This window comes from Chrysochloris asiatica, unplaced genomic scaffold, assembly GCF_000296735.1.
Source record: "Chrysochloris asiatica unplaced genomic scaffold, ChrAsi1.0 scaffold00056, whole genome shotgun sequence".
Classification (NCBI taxonomy): domain Eukaryota; kingdom Metazoa; phylum Chordata; class Mammalia; order Afrosoricida; family Chrysochloridae; genus Chrysochloris; species Chrysochloris asiatica.
The window spans coordinates 15399217-15422258 of record NW_006408574.1 but is presented as its reverse complement, the minus strand read 5'-3'; the positions used below and the strand labels follow the sequence as shown (position 1 = coordinate 15422258).

Here is a 23042-nt window from a genome sequence, read left to right as displayed (position 1 = left end):
TGCATATTATTTGATGGGCAATGCATATTAATTCAGGAGGGGAAAATGGATAGTAATTGAGCTAAGCACTAGACTAGTTACCAAAAAGATAATACTTTCACAGAGTTGTCATAGTTAATAAAAAACTGCACAGAGGTTTTTCAAGGTTACTTAGGGTATGACTATGCAATCATCTGTTCAAGATAGTTCTGTTACTCTGTTGAGAGAGGGCAAAAAAGTGCTGTGCAGTTATTCATTTATATTCATTCACACTCATTTGGTCTATGTGTTTACTCATCTAGCTATCATATATATATCCATTATTGCAGGATTGTGTATATAACAGTATTTACTTCTGTTGCCCTTAACCCACACCCGTGTTGTCCCTTGCCACCATTATTTTTCCCATTATTATTTTTTTAATTGAAATATTACAGAACATAAAAAATGATGTCAGAATGAGTTCACTTTCATTAATTCCTGGAAATATTTGAACTATTGAGTTTATGTTGTAGTTCCAATTCATAGTGACATATACAGGGTTTCCAAAGAGCTGCTGGTGCATTTGAACCACCAACCTTGTGGTTCAAACCGACCTTGCAGTCCAGTGCTTTATCCCACAGCGCCACACCAGGACTCCTATTGAATTTATTTAAGCAGTTATTTATCATCAGACAACCCAGAAGAAAGTCTTTTGTTTTGCTATTTTTAGGGAAATTACAATTTAGTTTTTAATACTGTCATTTTTCATGCTTTAAAGTATCCTTTAGAGTAGCAATCTGGAGCAATCTGTCTCCCTTTTCGGGTGTTGTTATAGCAATGAAAATAAACAACCCATCTTTGTAAGGTACACTTTTCAAATAGACCAATATATATCAAAGTTTTTTTGAATAACTACTACAAGTCCAATGAGTAAGACAATCACAGGAAGCAATGTTCCTTGGGAAAGAGAACAATTGAGACATCGTCATGAAAAACTGTACCTGCCAGTCATGACCTCTTCCCTGATACAAGACAGAAACTTAGACATAAAGCAAGAAAGAAAAAATCACATAAAATAACCAGTCTATGGTGCCAGCTGAAAATTCAACCTCACATGGCACAAAGCAGAAAAGAATCTTAGTTTCTTAATCTGTCTAAAACCAATATTTAAACAGATTGGCAATGCAACAGGGAAAAAAAAAAGCAGCTTCTAGATAAAACTTATCAATTTACCAGCACATTAGATGGAATGGATCTCAGCTCCTTTGACAAACCTAAGTAACAGACAAAAGTTTCCCAAACAGGAAGATAAAGACAGCACAGATTGAAACTCATTTTCTCAAAGTAAAAGGAAAATGACAGAGCAGATGGAAACATTTTTCTCAAATAATCATTGAAGGTTCAAATTATATCTAGTATATTCAGTTTACAGTGTTTTAGACATGAACTCCAAGCCACCATCCTGGTAGGGGGAATATCCAGGCTCATTTATCAAGGATATTAAGAATAGGTTGAGCACTGGGGGACTGCTGTGATGTAGTGGAGGAGGAGTGAGGTGATGCTGGGGGTGGGGGATAAGCGAAGTTGCTGAGGGTGTGGGGAGCAGCACTCTGCTAGTGCAGTGTCCAGCCCGACAGCATCACAGCCATTCCTGCCTCGCTCTCTGAGCGCAGCCCCAGCTTTCCTAGCAGGACTGCAGTGGGCCACCAGCATGATGGGCTAGTGCAGTATCACCTCCTCCAAGACTGTGCTGGTCTTTCTCAACCTGATATTCTGGGGAGCAGCAGGCATCTTATGTTATGTGGGAGCCTATGTCTTCATCACTTATGATGATTATGGCCACTTCTTGGAAAATGTGTACACACTCATCCCTGCTCTAGTTCTCATAGCTGTGGGGGCCCTGCTGTTCATTATTGGGCTAATTGGCTGCTACACCACAATCTGGGAAAGCCACTATGGACTTGCCACATTTGTCATCATCCTACATTTGGTTTTTACCACAGAAGTGTTGTTGTTGTTTTGGGATACGTTTACGAAGCAAAGGTGGAAAATGAAGTTGATCACAGCATTCAGAAAGTGTATAAGACTTACAGTGGAACCAATCCTGATGCTACTAGCCTGACTATTGATTATGTATAAAGACAGCTGCACTGTTGTGGGATCCACAACTACTCAGACTGGGAAAATAGACTGGTTCAAAGAAACCTAAAACCAGGGTGTCCCTTTTAGTTGCTGCAGAGAGACTGCCAGCAGCTATAATGGCATCTTGGCCCACGCTACGGATCTCTATGCTGAGGGGTGTGAGGCTCTAGTTGTGAAGATACTACAGGAAATCATGATGCATGTTATCTGGGCAGCACTGTCATTTGCCTGTTGAGCATGTTGGGTGCATCCATCGTGTTGTGCAGAAGGAGTAGAGATCCTGCAAACGACCTCCTCATCACCAGTGGAAGCTAGGCATAGTAGCAAACTCAGACCTGAGCTTCCTACTCTTATTCTGCTTTGGAAGGTAGATTGAGCAGGTCTGTTGCTGTTGGCCTCCTGAGTTGTTTTAGTTAAAGCACAGAGCAGCTTGGCTCTTTGTTTACCTATCTACCCATCCATCCCTGACTTCCTTTTTCCGTGTTTTAGCTGATTCTCCACATCCCTATATTTTTAAGTACAGTGGTAAATGTTCTAATTTCAGAATCATTTGTGAGTTGTGTAGTACGGGAGAATTAAAAGAGGATGTGGGCCTGCTTCTGTTACCTCCAAGCATTAATGGGATGAATTCTGAAGTATCACCGGGCCCTTTCAGTTGTCACAATGTAGAATTCTTGGCCAAAGTTTGGGAGGGAGGGGGAAAATCCAGCTGTCTGGTTAAAAATACCAGATGGTGCCCCCACTAAGCAGTGTCCTTTTAACAACTATATAATGTAGTCCAATAAGACAGCAATTGTACAAAATACCTAGAGTTTAGAATCATATGGTTTGTATCTCGATTCATCTTCAAAACTAGAGACTGATCTTTGAAACTAGGTTTTGGAATCAAAGCTGACTTTACAGGAGGGGTATAATGTATGCACTAATGTTTTTAATGTTTAGTTTAAATGTTAAAAATGCACTGATATTTTTAACAATTAGTGTGAATGTGTGTGTTTATATTTGAGCCTACTCATCATGTCTTAAACTCATTTGGATATAATGTTCCCATGTAGAATAGCCAAATAGTATGTAGATGTACTGTTAGTTGTAAATAGAAAAATTTAATTCAATAAACTTTATCACACTTTAAAAAAAAAAAAAGAATAGGTTGAAACAGGTTTCCCTGACTCAAATAAATTTCTAGCAGGGAGTCCATAATGGGACTCAAAAGACTCTGAGATTCCTCCATAACAGCCATACAAAACCCTTCATGATGTAACAAGATTCTGAGCATGGCCAAGAATAACAGTATTATGGGAAGATCCTTTGTGTCCATCTTAATTTCATTTGTTTAGGTCAAAAGAACCATAATGTAGCCAATGATGTTCTAAACTGCCCTTAGTAGAGTCGTGGTGGCAGAATGAAAACAGGAAGACATTTGGCCTGAAACATTGATTCAAATTATCAGTCAGTGTGCCTGAAGGTGCTCTTATTGAGCCCTTAGAAGCAGGATTCTCTAACTTATAAAACAGTGAGTTGCATGTGCTAAATCTGAATATACACTTAAAAAAAGGACATGAGTTCATATTTAATTGGCTGAGACTTTGATCCTCCCCAAATTTGTGCTTTTTAAACTGTAAAGTCTTAGGCTAGCAGCGGCAACAGTTTTAACTTGCCAACTAATCCTTGAAAATGCTAAGCATACTCTGGAAGAGAAAATCCTACAATAAGCCTTAAAGAACTCAACACAGGAATTGGACCTCAATTTGAGAGGCCTTTCACCTAGACCTCAATCTGAGGGGGTCTTTTTCTTGGGATGGTGTCTGGGAATCCATAGATGTATGAGCTTCAAAGGACGTGTGTTTGGCATTGACCCCCATGTCCTTGATGTCTCAGGCCTGCCCCTAACACATCAAGTACATGGTGTCAGGACCAAGCACAAATCCTCTGAAGAAATGCACCTTCAGATTCCACTTATCTCACACCAAATATATGTCAGTGGGTAAGAATACAAACTCCGATAAAATAAAAGCAAAGAGATTCATTGAGGATTCAAAAACTATTCAACCCAGGGACATATCCAGTCTCATAAAGTGAAAACAAATGTTCTAAACTGGTGGTAACAGAAGCATATTTGTAAGATAAAATCATGAACAACAGTCTCAGTGGAAGTTGCAAGAGCAGTGAAGCTGGGGTGGGATGACTCAAAATGGGAGCATTATTGTGATTGACTAGAAATGAGAATGAGTGCTATTGTTGTTGTCAAGTTCCAACTCATAGCAACCCTGCATAGGGTTTCTCAGGTGCTACTGGTGAGCTCGAACCACCAACCTTGCCGTTAAAACCGACTTTGTAGTCCAGTGCATTAACCCACAGCGCTACCACAGGACTCCATGAGGGCTATTAAAATTGATCAATTTAACTTTGTGACAAAAGCTGGGTTTTACATGTTGGTCACAAGGTAATTATCTCCAAACTTTTCCTGAGGGCTGCAGAGGGAATTTCTGATAAATGGCTTGTGTCAAGACCTTCCCTTCAGAACATTTCCCCATGTCTTTAGTTTAACACAGAGTAAAGCTTCCATTGTTATATGCTTAAGACTATAAGGATGTGATGATTGCAGGGGAAAGCCTTTGTTATATATTTAAGTCTGTCTCTGGGTTTGATGACTGCAAGGGCAATGAGTAAAAGCTCACACCTGGCCCAAGCTTTCTGAAACAAGGTCATCACTTCCATTTTGGAACTCAACACAATTCATCCACATTAATGATAAATCATTGTTTATAACCTGAGTGTCAATATTTCAGTTTCTGTGAAACACTTGAAGTTATACAAAAGTGAAATTAAATATAGAATGTTATATGCATCGTGTGTATTTGCATTTTCATAGGGAGAGAATAAATTGGCTTTAAAAATGTTTTTTTGTTATTGTTGAGTGCCATTCAGTTGGTTCTAATCTATAGTGACCCTATATAGGGTTTCCAAGGAATGGCGAGTGAGCTTGAACTGCTGATCTTGTGGTTTAAACTGACTTTACAGTCCAGCGCATTAACCTACAGCACTACACCAGGACTATGACACTATTGTTAAAAAATCCAAGCTGAAATATATACATGTGGGTTAATGTGCTGGACTGCAAAGTCACTTTGAACTGCAAGGTTAGTGGTTCAAGCTTACCATCAGCTCCTCAGAAACCTATACACTATACAGTGTCATTATGGGTGAGAAGCAACTCAACAGCATTTAACAACTATATATATATATATATATATATATATTCCTGATGTGGTACTATAAGATTATAAGATAAGCACTGGACTGCTAACACACACACACACACATATATGTAGTGTTCCTGTCAAGTGCTGCCAAGTCTGTTCTCACTCCTAGAAACTCTGTATAGGATTTCAGAGCAGTTGCTGGTGGGTTTCAACTCCCGACTTTGCCGTTTGCAGTCCAGTGCTTATCCAACAGTGCCTTACCAGGACTCCACATATACTTTTGAAATGTTGAAATTGAAACTTTTGCATTGACTTGACTCTGATACACACATGTATACATGTACATATTTTCTAGACAAAAGATAGAAATTAATCAATGGATAAATTTCAGTTCATTGAATCAAAGGTATATATCACTCTATATCAATGCAGATGTCCTATATGAAATAAGATTGCAATTAAAAATAAGCAATTTTCTAAATCCTGTTACAGAAACACCACTGATGTTTATGAATATTCCTGATCAATTACTCAGTGAGTGATGAGTCCAAGAAGCCATTGATGTCTATACTAAGACAAGTTTTCACTGATTCATATTGAGACTCATTTCTCTGCAAAAGGCATATTTTGTACCATCTAGGGCTGCATTGTTCAACACAGGATTCAGTAAGTTACCTGTGGCTATTGAGCAGCTGAAATATGGCAAATCCAAAAGGAGACTGGCTGTAATTGCAAGACAAACATGAAATTTAAAAGACTAGTAAAAGTATGTAAAATGTTACAGGAATAATTTTTATATTGATTGCTTGTTGAAATGATCCTATTTTAGTATGATGGGTTAAATAATATAGATTATTAAAATTAATTGCCCTTGTTCCTTTTATCTTTTTTTTTTTTTTTTTAATAGAAACATTTGTAATTGCATCTGTGGCTCATTGTATTTCTGTGAGGTAGAATTGCTTTAGAGGCTATTGTAAGAAACAGGCTTTCCAAACCCTAAAATTATTTCCATGGATCAGTCATTGCTTGAGTAGCCATTCAAGCCTCATAAGAGAATCGCACTATGGGACACCATGGATACCTCTTGCCACTTCTGATATTCATTTTCCTATTGTAAGAGGATTTTACATTTTCTGTGATAAACCTTTGGAGTTCTATAGCTCATACTGTCTGAAGTGTTTCTTTTCACCTTGCATGGGATTTGTGCTCCTTTGTCTATAGCACAGGAACACAATTGGAAACATATCTTCCTCTTACAATAATAAAAACTGTTTTAATTACATAAGCAGAACTATTTACCTTTTTTTAAAAAAAAGTTTTATTCTTTCTCATTTCCATCCTTAAATGTCATAATGAGAAGTTTGTGAAATGATGAGGAAGTTAGATTGGGCTGAAAACAGATTCCTTGGATTTTCCAAATGATTTTACTAAAGCTCTTTAAAATTGAGTTATATTAATATCATTACAGTATCTGTATTCATGACCTCTGTCCTCCTGAATTACACACACTCAACAAGTCATTATTTTTTGAGGTTTGTTTTCTACAACTGACACCTCCCTTCCCTACCATATACTGTCACAGGTGGCATCTAAAAATGAAAATCAGTTCTCCTTCTGGCAAAGACCAGTTCCTTTCCACATGCAAAGATAAACCGTTCACTTTTATTATCTCTCTCATTATGACACATTTATCTAAATGGAATTAATAAAGTACCTACTACAGGTTTTCTTAGCTTATTGCATTCAAGTTTGAGAATGTTAATATTCAAGGACATTAAAACCAGAATAAAAGAAATTAGATCCTTTCAAATAGGAGATATTTTAACGTGCAGTCCCATAAAATAAAATAAACATTCTAAAATATGATGCCTATAAACATCAGGAAGATGGATAAGTTGCCACCTCATTCTGCATATCTCTGTTTAATAATATTATATTTCATCTCCTGTGCTAAGAAAACACCCATTACCCAAAGCAGCCACTCGTAAACAGGCCTTGTGAACAGATTGCCTCCTTGTTGGTGGTATGATAATTGAAATAAGTTTTCCAGTCTTTTATGAGAAAATACCAGATGTATAAAATATCTATTAATCAACTCACTTGCTTTTGCAAGCATAAGTTTCAATACTGATGGCTATTAAAGAATCAATTCTACAATGGCAAAGAGAATTGTGAGAAAATACCAAGGAATTAACTAAGTGGTTCGTCTCTGAGCTGTTTCTGAATTTCTGTTGACTGCAGTATGAGACATTGTTCTGGACCTTTTGAGAACTGATTTATGACCATTGTGTGTAGGATTTCTCCATTGTGTGTACTAGATACAGTAAGGAGAACCGAGACCATGGAATGGCCAGTGAGCATTTGATATGGGATTGTCTTCTATCCAATTTCACCCATAATAGCCTATTACTAAGTTTCCAATACATTTGCCTTTCTCGCTCACCCTTTGAAACTGCAGTATTATGGTCAACACTTTGTTGTTGTTGTTGTTGTTAAGTGCCATCGAGTCGGGTCCGACCCATAGCGACCCTGTACTGGGTTTCCGAGGATGTAAATCCTTACGGGAGTAGAAAGCCTCATCTTTCTCCCGCGGAGCGGCTGGTAGTTTCGAACTGCTGACCTTAAAGTTCGCAGCCCGATTTGTAACCACTACGCTACCATGGTCAACACTTATGAATGCCATAAAACCAAGTTCTTCCCTTTCCCAATTACAATAATATCCTTATACCTTACCTCACCTCTCACTTTCTAATGCAAACACAGAACCAGGGAATTAAAAGAAAAGAAAAGAGAAGCTCCTGTGGAATTTAACAGAGGGAAGTTAGTCTAGAAAGAGAAACATTACAATGACAAGCACTGGTACCTACTACTTTGGTATTTTTTATTAAAACAGAATATTCTGTCATATAAGAGATGAAGGAAACTGTATTCTGAAAGGAAGAAACACAAGTCAGTAATTCTGGTAAATATGGTTTCTTTTTCTGGTGAAATCATGAGTTTCTATGTATTCTTTTTGCAGTAGTCTCTAGAGACAGGGCTGTGTGACTTACTCTGATGCTCATAATGTTTCCATATTTCAGGTCCAGGACTTTAGCTGATCCAACTCAAACCCACTGACATTGAGTTGATTTCTTCTCTTAACAACCCTATAGATCAGGGTAGAAAATCTATATAGGGTTTCCAAGACTGTCAATCTTTATGAAAACAGACTGCCACATCTTTCTCTCAAAGAATCCCTGATCTTTCCATTAGCAATAAAGCACTTCAACCAGTGTAACACCAAGGCTCCTTCTTTAGCTGATTGTTGGTGTTAAATGCCATCGACTCAGCAACCCAGTATGGGGTTTCTGAGGAGCGACTGGTGAGTTTTAACCACCCACCATACCAGGATTCTATAGCTGGTGGATTGCTTTCCTAGACTTCAGTGCCCTGAGGCAACTAGCTGGGGTCTTTTATTCTTTTTTCACTTTGTAAAGTCAAGAGACAGATGATTAACACCTTATCTAATTTGCATGTATAATATTTTTATAAATATATATTTTATAGTGTCATTTCAAGCTCAGAAAATATTTTTTCCGTGGACTTAAAACCTTCCATCTGGTGTTCCCTCCATTCTATTATTATTAAAATTCTGAATCTTTAGGGCAAATATTAGGAGAATGTTTGGGACTTGATATCTACTAACTCTTCAAATGTTGCTAAGTCATCCTTGAACTAAGATTGCAAGGTTGATGGGTTTTGTCCTAAAATACTCCTCAAATCACTTGTCATGAGTCCATCTTCCTTATGTGATCACTAACCTGAGATAAACTGTCCCCTCTGTGAACTTCATACCTCATCCTCTATCCTCCAAAAGCCCGTGTCTGTTCGTATACAGTTCTCTAAACATTCTTCTCCTATCGATCTGAATTTACTAATGAAAGGGGTGTTTATTGATGAGAATGATTTAGAGTTTGTACGTCGACTCAAAGAGTCTAAAAGCTGTAATGTTAAGCTATCTAAAAGCCTAACGAAGGTGACAATTTTTGAAAACCCTTAGATGACTCATCTTTTTCAGTGCTATGGGTCTTGTGGACTACCTTCATTTTGATCATGTAAGGAGTAACCTATTTCCAGCCAGACTGATTTTGAACATGTGGTCCAAGTGCTTGAACTTAAACTTCCAGTTTTCTAAGAACTTCCCATGTGCACAAGGATAATTAAAAAAACATACAAAATCATAAAAACCTTTCTTAAACAGAAATATTAAAATGTGAGGCTATTATTTCTCAACATACCCTCCAACTAGGTCTATACCTTTCAGAAGGAGGTTTTTCCATCTCTCTATATGTTTCCCAAAGTTTTCTGTGGTCTTAAATTTACACTACATCAAAGCAGCAATTTAAACACCCTTGAAGGACTCAAATTATATTCCTTTGAACATTCTTTGAGTTCATAGAAAAAAATAAATTTGAAGGGGCAAGACCAAGGTTATAGGGTACATAGGGTAAGGCTTTCCAACAAAATTTTCATAAAGTACCGCTTGTTTACCCTAGAAGAATGAACAGGTACATTGTTGTGATGAAAAAAAAAAATTCCTTGGCAAAAATTTCCTAGTTTTTTCTCACCCCATGTAGTTTTCAGTTTTCTTAAAACTTGTTGCTAATAAGCTCCCATGATTGACATGTGTCATTTGAGAAAATATGTCGAGATTGTTATTGTTAAGTGATTTTGAGTTGGTTCTGACTCATAGCAGCCCTTTGTAAGGTTTCCAAGGATCAGTTGGTTAGTTTGAACCACTGACCTTATGATTCAAACCAACCTCGAGATCAAGTGCTTATCCCATGGCACCAAACCAGGCCTTTGTAATCCCAAGATACAGTGTCCATACCTTCTGAGCTGACCTCTCTGCCTTTGGTGGTGGTGGTGATGTGCCATGGAGTCAGTTCCGACTCATAGCAACCCTGTACAGGGTTTCCAAGGCTGTAAATCTTTACGGGAGCAGAACGCCTCATCTTTCGCTGCAAAACAGCTGGTAGTTTCGAACTGCGACCTTTGAGGTTAGCAGCCCAATTTGTAACCACTATGCTACCAGAGCTCCTTAATGCCTACTATATCCCCTTGAGTCCTGGTGTGGCACTTTGGGTTAATGCACATACTGCAAAGTTGGTTTGAACTGCAAGGTTGGTGGTTCAAACTCACCAGTCACTCCTTGGGTCACTATGGGTTAGAACCAACCTGACACTTAATAAGAACAATAACAATATCCCCTTGAAAGCCATTGTTGGTTTGTTGATTAAGCTTTTTTTTTTAAGGCACCCTGATGAGATTAAAAGAGCCCTGGTGGCATTATGGTTTAAACATTAGGCTGAAATTCAAGGTTGTAAATTCAAACCCACCATCTGCTCTGTGGGAGAAAGATGAAAGTATCTTTTTCTGTAAAGATTTTTAGTCTTGGAAACCCTAAGGAACAGTTCTCCTTTGCCATATAGGGTCACTATGTGTTAGACACTTAATGGTAATAGGTTAGATTCCGTTTATTGAGACTAAGGCAAGTGTATTACTGAGAGAACTTGTTGGCAGTCATGTACTGATTTCAGAGAGATACTTGAACATGGTTTGTTTGAAATAAACTCATGCATGTATGAACTGATATCATCAGTAGCAATACCCTTATTCCTGTAGATTTTAAGAACCTTAGTAATGAGTACAAAGGAATCAAGACTCAAAAACAAAAACAAAACGTGTCATGCCAAGTCATGATTAAGTCATCTTCTAACTAGAGTTTTATAACCCCTGTCCTGTAATTTCACATAGCAGATGCTTTTACCTACAATGTCTAATTGAATTGCCTCTGTGGGTCTTGCTATTTCTCACCTAACCACTTATGATAAATTAATCTGGGCTATGAGACTTGGCTTGGTCCTGTCTCATACCAAGACATGGTATTTTGAATAACTTCATATGCATGTGAAAGAGGGACACTGAATAAGAAAAACCTTAGAAGAATTGATGCGTTGGAGTTATGGTGTTAGAGGAGAATATTGAAAATGCCATGGGCTGCCAAAAGAACAAATAGATCTGTGTTGGAAGAAGTGCTGCCATAGTGCTCCTTGGAGGTCAAGATGGCCAAACTTTGTCTCTCATACTTTGGACATGTTGTCAGGAGGGACCAGTTGCTGGAGAAAGATCTCATGTTTGGTAAGATGGAGGGTCAGAGAAAAAGAGGAAGACCCCCAGTGAGATGGATTGGGAAAGTGGCAGTATCAATGGACTCAAACGTGGCAACAATTGTGAGATTGGCCCAGGATTGGCAGTGTTTCATTCTGTTGTGCATAGGGTCACTATGAGTCAGTACCAATTCAATGGCACCTAACAACAACAACAATGAGACTTGGGTTCTAGTTCCAGTTCTCCTAATCATTGGTTAACTCATTTTTGAAAAGTCATGAACCTCCTAGATCCTCAAGTATTTGCTTACAATACATGAGGAATTTCAATTAGCATTTAGGATTGCAAAGGAAAGGCACAAATCCTTTAGGCAAAACCCTTAGAATCATCTGGTAGAGGGAAAAGGGCATTTTCAAACTAGAAAACTCCTTTTCATACCCATCATAATAGACTCTAATAAGATTCCCCAACCTTAGAGGATCACTATAACAATGAACAAGATCCATAACTTTTTAGAAAATAGAACCTTTTAAAAATTAGATTTGAGTTATTAACTCCTTCTCCAGAGAAATTCATATACCACCCTCCCAAAAATACGAGACCCATCTTGAGAAGTTTAAAAATGCTTAACTCCCCAAGAGTCTAGTCTTACAGTGATGGCAATGGCTTAGTTGAGATTGTTGCTTTATGATATGAGTCTTAGGTCAGAAACATTTTAGAAATTAAAAAAAAAAAAAAAAGGTGAGTGAGAAAACCTTCCAAAATTATACTTTCTGACCATAAAAATGCTTATTATACCTTCCAATATGACTCTGACCTCTTAATGCTTCTCCAATATAAACTACCATTACTGATTCTAAAATATGATATCATATAGCCTGAAGCTTAAGAGTATTTGCAAAACTCAGCATCCTCAACTGCTCTTATTTGTTGTTGTTTTTAATAGATGGCTGCAATGAATTAAATGAAAAACTAGCCCGAGCAGCAATTCAGATTACAAAACATAATAGTCAGCTTCAAATGTGTATCCTGGGCTTTCAGATGATGTCATAATCTACTATTACAAATTTAATAGTATTGTTGCCTGCAAGCTAAGCTATTATAGTATGTTTAATTTCACTAAGATGTAAATTACATGCTTCAGCCTTGTGTACTATTAGCTACTGTCATTTTTCATTCTTATTCTTGCAGCTGTCAGGCATTGGAATGTTTATAAATGTTTTGTTTATCTAGGAGCACGGTGCAGTTAATATTTCTCAAATATATACTTTTCCTATAATTTTCCTTATTCTTTAAATTCATTTATTTCCATTGTTTGCAAAGACCAAAATATTTTTAATTGAGTTTTTTTTTCCAGTTTTCAAATATGTTTAGGATAAGAATTAATGCTTTCATACTAGCTTTGTATGTGTTTGTATCAATGCAAAAGTCCCTCTGTTTCAAAAAGAGTTAATTCAGAAAAACCTCTTCTTAATACTACCTGTCCTTAATGCTATCTGCCTGTGTGGAAAGAGTTGACATGTTCTTTGTCCTAACACAGAGCTTGTTTAATATATTCAGTTCAATTAATTGAATTCCAAATTGTTTAACTTTCCTTCATACATCAAATAAAAGAGCAATTGGGTTTCAGGATTAGGAACCTAATTTTGGAAGATGGAAACCAACCCCTCTGTCCCCTTGTTAATGACCATATCCTCAATGGTCTCATATGGTAAATTAAATACAACTACATACTACCTGTAAATACCTGGCCAGGTGAAAAAGCAAAACAAAACACAATTGAGTTTTCTTTCCTTCACTTCCTTCCTTCCCTGAAGCTCCTAGGATCCGTGAAATTTAACTTCTCTTGAACTTTGTTTTCTCTCCATTCTCATCCCTCAAAAGAGAGTGTCATCTCCAAGTGTTCTTTCCATGTGACCATATTTGGTCCATGGTTGTGCTATTAATACATTTATTATTGGACATTTTACACATCCAAATATTGCACACATCCTCAAATGTCACAGTCTGCACACACAAACATACACAGTTTAAAAGGATGCTTTCACTTGCCTTACATAAAGAGATGGGATATTAGCAAAAATAAGTAATATTGTTTTTCAGATGCTTATATAAACCAAATGGAGTCTTGGTATGATGTTGTAGGATAAGCACTAGACTGCAAGATCTGTTTAAACTACAAGGCCAACAGTTCAAACTTACTAGCCACTCCTGGGTGGCTATGAGTTGGAACCAACACGATGATACTTAATAACAATATAAGCCAACTATGGAGTCCTGGTGTGCTGCTCTGGGATAAAGCACTGGACCACAAGGTTGGTTTGAACGACAGGGTCAGTGGTTCAAACTCACCAGCTGCTCCTCAGAAATCCGATGAACTTAACAACAAGGAGGAGCCCTGATGCTGCTGTAGGATAAGCACTGGACTGCTAACCTCCAGGTTCACAGTTTAAACTCACCAGTGGCTCTGTGAAAGGAAGAGAACGCTATCTATGCCAGTCAGTATTTACTGCTGCAGTAAAGATTTACAGCCTCGGAAACTCCTTACAGGGTCACTGTGAGTCAGAATTGACTCCGTGGCTGTAGGTTTGGGTTATATAAACAGCTTGATTCCAAAAGAGAAATCCTGAAAGAGAAATACAGAAGACTGGCCAATTGTAGAAGTCAACAATGCTTGTGCAAAGAGGGTCGGTCTTAGGCTTCATCCTAGAAAAAGAAAGGAAGGTAGGGTGTTGGATAGGGGTAAAAAGGACAGGAAAATTGTTCATTTTTATATAAGGATATCACATTTTAGAATGTCATTTTATCCATTTGGGGGATTCTTGAATTAACCAGAAGATAATTTCTTCTACTGTTGTTGTTGTTGTTAAGTGCCTTTGAGGAGGTTCTGACTCATAGAAACCATTTATAGCATTTTCAGGGAGCAGCTGGTGAGTGTGAACTTCCAACCTTCTGGTTCCCAGCCCAGTGCTTATCCTACAGTGCCAATCCTTGTAAGAGAAATAGCCTAGACGACAAGTCCAGAAACACAGTCCTAGATATGTCAATCATTGGTAGAAGAGGACTTGGCAAGTGCTATGGATTGAAATCTGTCCCCAAAAATATGTGTTGTAAATTCTAAACTGTGTTGCAAGTTCTCTTTCCATCCAGAAGCAAGGTTGTGTCATCCACATATCACAGGCTGTTAATGAGTCTTCCTCCAACCCAGATGCCACGTTCTTTTTCATATAAACCAGTTTTTCTGCTGATTCACTCAGTTTACAGATTGAATAAGTAGGTGGAAATATACAAACTTGGCACACACCTTTCCCGATTTAAATCCATTCCCCTTATTCTTCACCTCTCATTCTTTGGACATGTCAGAATGGACCAGTTCCTGGAGAAGGACATCATGCTTAGTAAAGTGGAGGGACCGAGAAAAAAGAGAAGGACCCTCAAGGACATGGGCTGACATAGTAGCAGAAACAATGGGCTCAAATATAATAACAATTTTGAGGATGGCACAAAACTAGGCATTGTTTGGTTCTGGTTCATTCTTTTGTGCATAAGGTCACTCACTATGAGTCAGAACCCACTCAAGTGTTCATAATAACAACATGTCTGTGGTTTTAATCCCATTTTTGAATGGATTGTTATGTTATGTTAATGAAGCAAGATAATAAAGGGTGTGTGTGTGTGTGAATCAATCAACTTCTTTTGAGATATAAAAGAAATTAAACAATCAAGCAAGTGAGCAGAGATTGGGAAGTCAAGTACATGAAGATTGTCTGAGAGCAGACTCTCCAAAGAGACTAAAACCTTCCTCCATAGCCAGTAGAGCCAGGAAGTCTTCCCTTGGAGATAGCACCCTGAATTCCTGAACTCCTAGCTTCCTACATTGTGAGAAAATAAACTTTGGTTTGTTGAAGCTATCCACTGGTGGTATTTCTATATAGCAACACTTGTTGGTAAAGTGAGGTACCTCCAGGCACTTGTTGGCAGAGCAAGGCTTGCAGACCTCTGGAGCAATAGAGCTGAGAGTCTTATGCACGATACTTTCTGGTGGTGTCGGTACACTGGTAGTGTAGTGGTTACGAATTGGGCTGCGAACTGCAAGGGCAGCAGTTCGAAACTACCAGCTGTTCCATGGGAGAAAGATGAGGCTTTCTGCTCTCGTAAAGATTTACAGCCTCGGAAACCTTGTACAGGGTCGCTATGAGTCAGAAACCAACTCCATGGCACATAACAACAACAAGGGTACGCCTGGCCACTTACTGCTGTAGCTAAAGAACTTTGCAACACTTACCTGAGCAGGGCAGAGACCAAGGTGAAAGGTAAGGGACTGAGATACTGAGGACAGAGAGAGACCTGCCTTTGGGTACAACTGAGAAGAGACAATCCTGGCTGAAGAATTGTGCACTGTGTCATTCCTGATCCTGAACTGTGTGATTTGTTACTTCCCTAATAAAACCCCAAAAGTTTGGATGATGGAAGTATGCAGTGTCAGCTTACCCAGTAAACAATGTGACCTCACTTTTACTTGTTTTTAGTAATCCATAGTGAACAATTTCACAGGTTTTAACCACATTAAAAATTGTGTCTCTAGGTGTGACTGATAGCAGTCTTTCTCCCATCCCTATAGAACCTTCCTATAGAATCAAAGCCTCTTTTCAAATTTACAGAGTACCAAAGAGACAAGGTAAACATGGACTTACTTGGGTTTACATACTAATCTGTATTGGTCAAATTGTACATTAGCACAAGTAAGCCCTGCTTTCTGAGTAGTCCAGCCCTGGAGATGTGCCTACCATCTCATAAGAATTAGGTTGGGCACTTCCGGCAAGATGTCAGACAGGGCAGAAACACTAAGGGACTCTCTACAGAAAAGATGCAAGAGACTAAATGAAATAGACACAGATGAAAAATTCTGGAAGAACAATCAGAAAAAGAAAGAACAAATCTGATAAAAGGCTAAGAGTTATATGGGTTACCATGAAGAGGAGCAACTTACAGGTGATTGGAATTCCAGAACAAGAAGAAACAATAAAATACACAGGAAAAATTGTCAAGGAGTTGTTGGACAAAAACTTCCCTAACATCATGAGAGATGAAAAGATAAGCATACAAGAACCTGAATGAATCTGAAACAGGATAGAATCCAAAATAAAATCACTAAGACATATCATAACCAAACTTTCCAAAATCAAAGACAATGAAAGAACCCTGAAAGCAGGTCAAGAAAAATGAAAAGTTACAAAGGAGAACCACTACGTCTAAGCTCTGATTTCTCAGCAGAATCTATGCAGGCAAGAAGGCAATAGGATAATATATACAATATTCTGAGAGAAAAAGATTACCTTCCAAGAATCATACACCAGGCAAAGCTGTCCCTTAAATACAATGGTGAAATTAGGATTTTTCATGATAAACAGAAACTAAAGGAATTTGTAATGACCAGATAATTTTACCAAAAATCCTAAAGGGTGTTCTCTGGACTGAGAACCAATAACAGCAGAAAACATCCTGATAGTTTCATAATGACAACACCACACATAACTTTATGCAGATATAAAAGTATTTAGAGTCAAACGAATGTACAAGACTAAAAATAGTGAACCAGAGACATCAATTTATAATGAAGTCAGCTACAAAGCAAAAAGAAGGAATAATGTAGATACAGAACTTTCAAATGGTGAGGAAGTCAAGTAGATTTCAAGATAAAACAGACTGTTTTAAAGAGGGAATAAAAATAGGAAATTACAGGGTAACCTCAATGAAAATTAATATCCCTGCATATTAAATTTTTTTAAAAAATAGGAAAATCAGAAAGACCAACACAACAAGAATGAAAATTAAAACCCAAACAAAATGAACGCACAGCAGAAAATAATGTGGAAGAAAGAAACCAGCATTACCACCAAAAAATACACAGAAACTTGCAGGAATGAATTCATACCTATCGATAACTATACGGAATACAAATGGATTAAATGCATCAGTCAAGAGAAAGAGCAGAGTGGATAAGAAAACAGGATCATTCCATATGCTAGCCACAAGAGATAAATGAAAAATATGGAGACAGCCTAAATACCCATCGACAGAAGAATTTTTGGTACATACACACAATGAATACTAAGCTACACTGAAGACTAATGATGAGTCTGCAAAACATCTAACAACATGGATGAATTTAGTGGACATTAATCTGAGTGGAATTAGTCAATTACAAAAGGACAAATATTTGACCAATGTTGTAAAAAGTTAATAAAAGGTTTTCTTAATAAAAGAAACAATGTATGATGGTTACAGTGGGAAGGGAGGAGTGGAAATTATTCATGGGCTAGAGGGTAGACCTCGTGTGGTGCTGTGGGATAAAGCACTGGACTGCAAGGTCAGTTTAAATGGCAAGGTCAGCTGTTTAAATTCACTAACCTCTCCTTGGATATAGGGTCACTATGAGTTGGAACCGACCAGATGGCACTTAACAACAAACGGGTAGAAACATATTAATATGGGTGACAGGGCAGGCAATATACAACAGAGGGAAGTTAGAAGAGGAAAGATGAAGGTTGTCGGAGACACTAGGAGGATTTCAATAGTGAAAGTGAATAGAGGTAAATACCACTGTTAATGTTGGTTCGTGGTGGGGATTACAATCATTACAATGAAGCAATGTGAGGGACCTGTTGAAGGTAAAACTGATAATCTGCTCTATAAAACTTCACTCATTAAAAAAGAAAAAAAAAAAGATAATAATCAGCCTTGGGTTGTTGGTCTTGATTCTCTTCCCATAGTTGGAGGACATCTGATACCACACCATTTTGACAGTTGGTTGCAGACACATAGAAGCATGAGATTTTGTAAGAGAAAGAAGGAAAGAGCCATGTGAAGTGAAACATTCAATTCTTTGGTGGTTACTTTTCTTGTTATTTTCTGTAATAGATGAAAGGAAAGTGAGAGATGCTATCATGCAGCTGGGCAGAGATAAGCAAGGTGATTGATAGGGAACCAGGAACAAAAGGTCATATGCATATGAATGGGAAGATAGTCAAAGTGTGTGTGTGTGGGGGGGGTGAAACTGGAATCTTTAAAATGGTTTCTATTAGTTTATTAGAGTGTACTGTGGATATTGGATGATCAGTGTTGTAAAACAGACCTAAAATGTGTGATGGAAATGAATATTGGATATTATAAATACAGAGTGTATAATTTTGCTTTGAGTCAATATTTGATTGGATATATTATAAGGGGAATTAGAATTTGCTTGAAAGAAACATAGGCTCTTAGTTTCAAGACACTAGTCCTAGTGTAGAGTATTAGGGGCTTAGATTGAAAACCTGAGCCCTACACAGAACTTTGAGTAAGGCAATTTTACCTTTATAAGACATGCAGATCCATCCAGAGCTGCTGGGAGAAGGAGAAATTTGCCTATGAAGGAAGGGCCCGAAGGGGAAAGAAAAGGATTTTTGCTCTTTAAACTGTTAGCGTGGTTTGTCATTCAACGTATCAAGACAGGAAAAGTCAACGCTCATCAGAAATGGAAGTTAAAGGGTATCAGCAAATAGATGTCTTGGTATGCTGTTCTAAGGTGACCAGCTGAAGACACAGATGAGTGGAAATCAGGGAGGTGTAGCAATGAAAAGGTGGTGTAAAATAGATGCCAAGATGTCTGGAGACTCAGGTAGCAGAAGCTGCAGAGACAAGAACTCCTAGGCTGTTAAACGGTGAGAACTGCCTATCAGTTTGTTCTATTACCCACTAGTGTATTTCTATTGGCGCAGCACTGCAGAACTAAGACAACAAGTCATTTGTATTCTCGTGGATCCTTTTTTGGAAAAATGAATGCTTTTTACAAGGTCAATGTCTGGAATTGATTGTGGGGAACATGGATCCCATAGGTAAGAACATTAGGTTCATCTGGAGAAAGATGACGGAATTTTTTAAACCAACAGTGAGAACCTGAATATAGAGACATAGCTAGGAAAGTAGAATTTATGGCAATTAGTTTAAAATTACTGAGTGATCTCTCACACCTGGTGATGGAAATTGTGATAGGAATAGAAGCTGCTCAGGTAGTGTGTGTCAGCCCTGCCAAACCTTAGCTATGCCTCTGGCTGAATGTAATCATTGTTGTTGTTGTGTGCCATGAAGTCGGTTCCAACTCATAGTGACCCTGTATAAGGTTTCCAGGGAGTGACTGGTGAGATTGAAATGCTGATCTTGAGGTTCAAACCAACGTTGCAGTCCAGCGCATTAACACATAGTGCCACACTAGAACTCTGAGTTTAGAGGTTATCAGAGAGAAAGGAAAGGAAGGGACAGAGGTTATGGAGGTGTGGTAGAAGGGTAGTATGGGGGGATGTATTTTCAAAGGGCTCTTCAGAAGTTCATCCACAGACACAGCAAGCCCTGAGATCTTTCTTCGATTTCAGAGTACAGCAATAGTATTGCCACTATTTCTTGTGGTCTCAAAAGCAAAGAGCAGGAGAATTGAATCTAGCCTTAACTCTGTCATCCATTCTCAGTGCCCCTGGATCCATCTCTGGACTCGGTTGTGATTATTGCTAATGAATGTTGATGGGATGAAGCTTGACATTGAATCGCAATAAGAATCTTTTGCAGGCTCTACAACCTAAACACTGAAAAAGTCAACTAAACATTTGCTGAAACCTGTTAAGGTACAAAGGGCCTAGACTCAGGTGGTTTGGATATGCTTTTCAAACATGAAGCTCAAGATCTGCAAAGGAAGTTTAGGCTTTTCTGACTAATGATGGTGAATAGGACATTGTGCTGTTATTAAGAAATAGGCCATTTCCTGCCAAAAGTATTTAGAAGCATTTTTAAACACTCATTCAATACATATTTTGAGGACACAATGTACCAGAAAATCGTTCTAGGTACTAAGGCTGCAACAATGATCCAAATGGAGCAAGTGCCTGAATGCCTAGTCTCTTAGAATTTTGATGCCAAGAACGAACAATTGAGGTACATTTTACAGTCATCTTTACTCAATTGTAAAACTTCAACTTGGTGATGGTTTTACAGTGTTTTGCAACATTTGTATTAAGAAAATCCACTAGGCTCATTATTCCTAGCTTTTCATTGTCAACCCATGAGTGTTGAGAGGCCCCTTGATTCCAACATTGCCCTCTTGTGGTTGTTTACTGGACTGGTGAGACAGTCACCTGATGTTAGAAACATTCCCTTTGGTAGAATAGTATTGACGTTTTCAGTGTCAATTGTAGTATCCTTTGAGGGTTGGAATATTGTCATTTTAATGAAAATAGGTCTTCATCCTGAGGGCATATATTTTCCTTATCCAGCTCTCTCCTCTGTTGATCTGTGAGTAGGAGAAAACATTGCAATATTTATGGCCAGCTTAAAAAGCAAATGACTTTTAAAGAAATGATTGATAATAGATGAAGTCAGTCCTTGGGTAAAGTGGCAATAAATCACCAACAATGAGATCTCAATTCAAATAAAATCATGATTGTAATCAAAGCAAACATATTTTTATTCTACTTGAACACCTAAAAGCAAATTAATGCTTCAGTGGTATTGAACTACAGATGTTCATTGTTTTCCTTCCAGATCTGTTTGCACACAGCAAAGCCTAGTTTATATTTGACTTGAGCTTTGTTTATTTCCTTAGTGCAGTTGTGTTCGTTAACAGGATTGTGTTTCCTTTATAGAGCCACAAAAGCTCATCTATATCATGCAAGGATCAGAGAGAGATCGTTGTCATAATTTTACAACCTGTGTTTGAGTAATGGATATTTTAGAGTAGATATAAAACTGCCATAAATCACAAATATTCTAACAACAGCCATAACAAATGGAAAAAAAAATCGTATTTTCAGGAAGATTTGGTAGGTGGGATTCCACAACTGGAGGAATTCAATCAAGTCTGGGGATATGTGCATGAGCAAAGAGTGAAAGAAATAAAAGTGTGTAAGATTTTACAAGATTGTTAAAAACAAAACAAAACAACAAAACAACCAGCAGTGAATTATTTTCAAATGTTTCTATGCTTCTTCCATTGAGATTTATCCAACAAGAAACATGTGCTGGTATTGTCCTAAATCACCTCTAAGGCTTCCAGATGTTAATCATGAATGTTAGTGAAACCAATTCCAAATCCTCTCCATCTTTGGGATTCTTCCCTTTCACTATTGAAAGCTATATTATATAAACTGACAGATAATTTATAGCAGAAGTAGAAAAGGAATCTTTCATTAGGACTATCTCTAAATAATCCAATTAATTTGTAAATAAAACTACAACATTTTGTTAGGTAGCAGATCAAAAAGACAACAAAGCAAAGCAATAAAAAGTTCCTAACTACAATGAATGTATTCCTAATACCAACTTCAAATGTAGCTCAAGAATTTACCATATAATTTAGAACTGTAAAGCCCAAATAGGAAAAGGAAGGAAATGGAAAATATGAATGTACAGACATACTACATCTAAAAGAAGAAGTTCTTCTGTTCTAACAGATTTCCTAAGAAAGCAGGACCTCACCCACTCCCTGAAATTCAATGAAAGTAAAAACATTTCATCAAAAGAGGACTATTAAAACCACAGTCCTGCATTTAGGATCATTCTAACCGTTCCTTATGGTAGCCATGTTTTAGCAAGTGTGGAGACTTCAACAGACTCAAAACCAAGTGAAACATCAAACATATCACAGTCACTTAAACCTGAAGCGTTTTGAGGTGTTTTGATAAGGAAAATAACGTTGTTTGGTACCCTGAAGTTGATTCTGACTTATAGTAACCCCAAGTGACAAAGTAAAACTTCCCCATGGGTTTTCTGGGCTGTAATCTTTTCAGACAGGTCTTTCTCCCCCAGAGCAGCTGCATGAGTTTGAACTATTTATCTTTCACTTAACTGTGTACTACTAGGACTCCTTAAGTAAAGTCATAAACAGTGGTATGTTGGTAAGTGCTGTCAAGTCGGTTCCGACACACAGTGGCCCTGTAGAGGGGTTCCAAGGAGCTGCTGGTGAATTTGAACTGTCAAACTTGCAACTCAAACCGGCTTTGCAGTCTATTGCTTATCCTACAGTGCCACACCAGGACGCCAATCATGGTGGCGGTGGTTGTGTGCCATGGGATTGGTTCCAATTCAGAACGACCCTGGATAGGGTTTCAGAGGCTATAATTCTTTAGGAAGCAGAAAGTCTCATCTTTCTCCCATGGAGAGGCTGGTACAAATTGAACTTCTGGCCTTGCATTTAGAAGCCCAACGCATAGCACCATACCACCAAGGCTTCTCAAATAGTGGGATATACATATATGTTTAAAACATAGGCAAGTCGAACACAAAAATAAAATCCATTAAATTTGTTTAAATCATGAATGTGTTAACTTTTCATTGTCATTATTATAAACTAATAGAGTAGCATTTTTTTCCTCAATAATTTCTAGAAAAATCACTGTTGTTGCTGTTGTGTGCAGTCGAGTTGGTTGTGACTCATCCCACCCTGTATAGGGTTTCTGACGCTGTAAATCTTTATGGAAGAAGCAAGAGGAGGAACTTAAAAATAGCGGTCAATTAGTAAAGATTTCAGCTTTTGTCAATTTAAAATTATATCGTAAACAC

At 37.8% G+C, this 23042-nt stretch overlaps 1 pseudogene; it reads left to right on the top strand.

Annotated features, from left to right (window-relative positions):
• Positions 1-1675: 1675 nt before the first annotated feature.
• LOC102813928 lies at positions 1676-2418 on the top strand (annotated as a pseudogene).
• The last annotated feature ends 20624 nt before the right edge of the window (positions 2419-23042 follow it).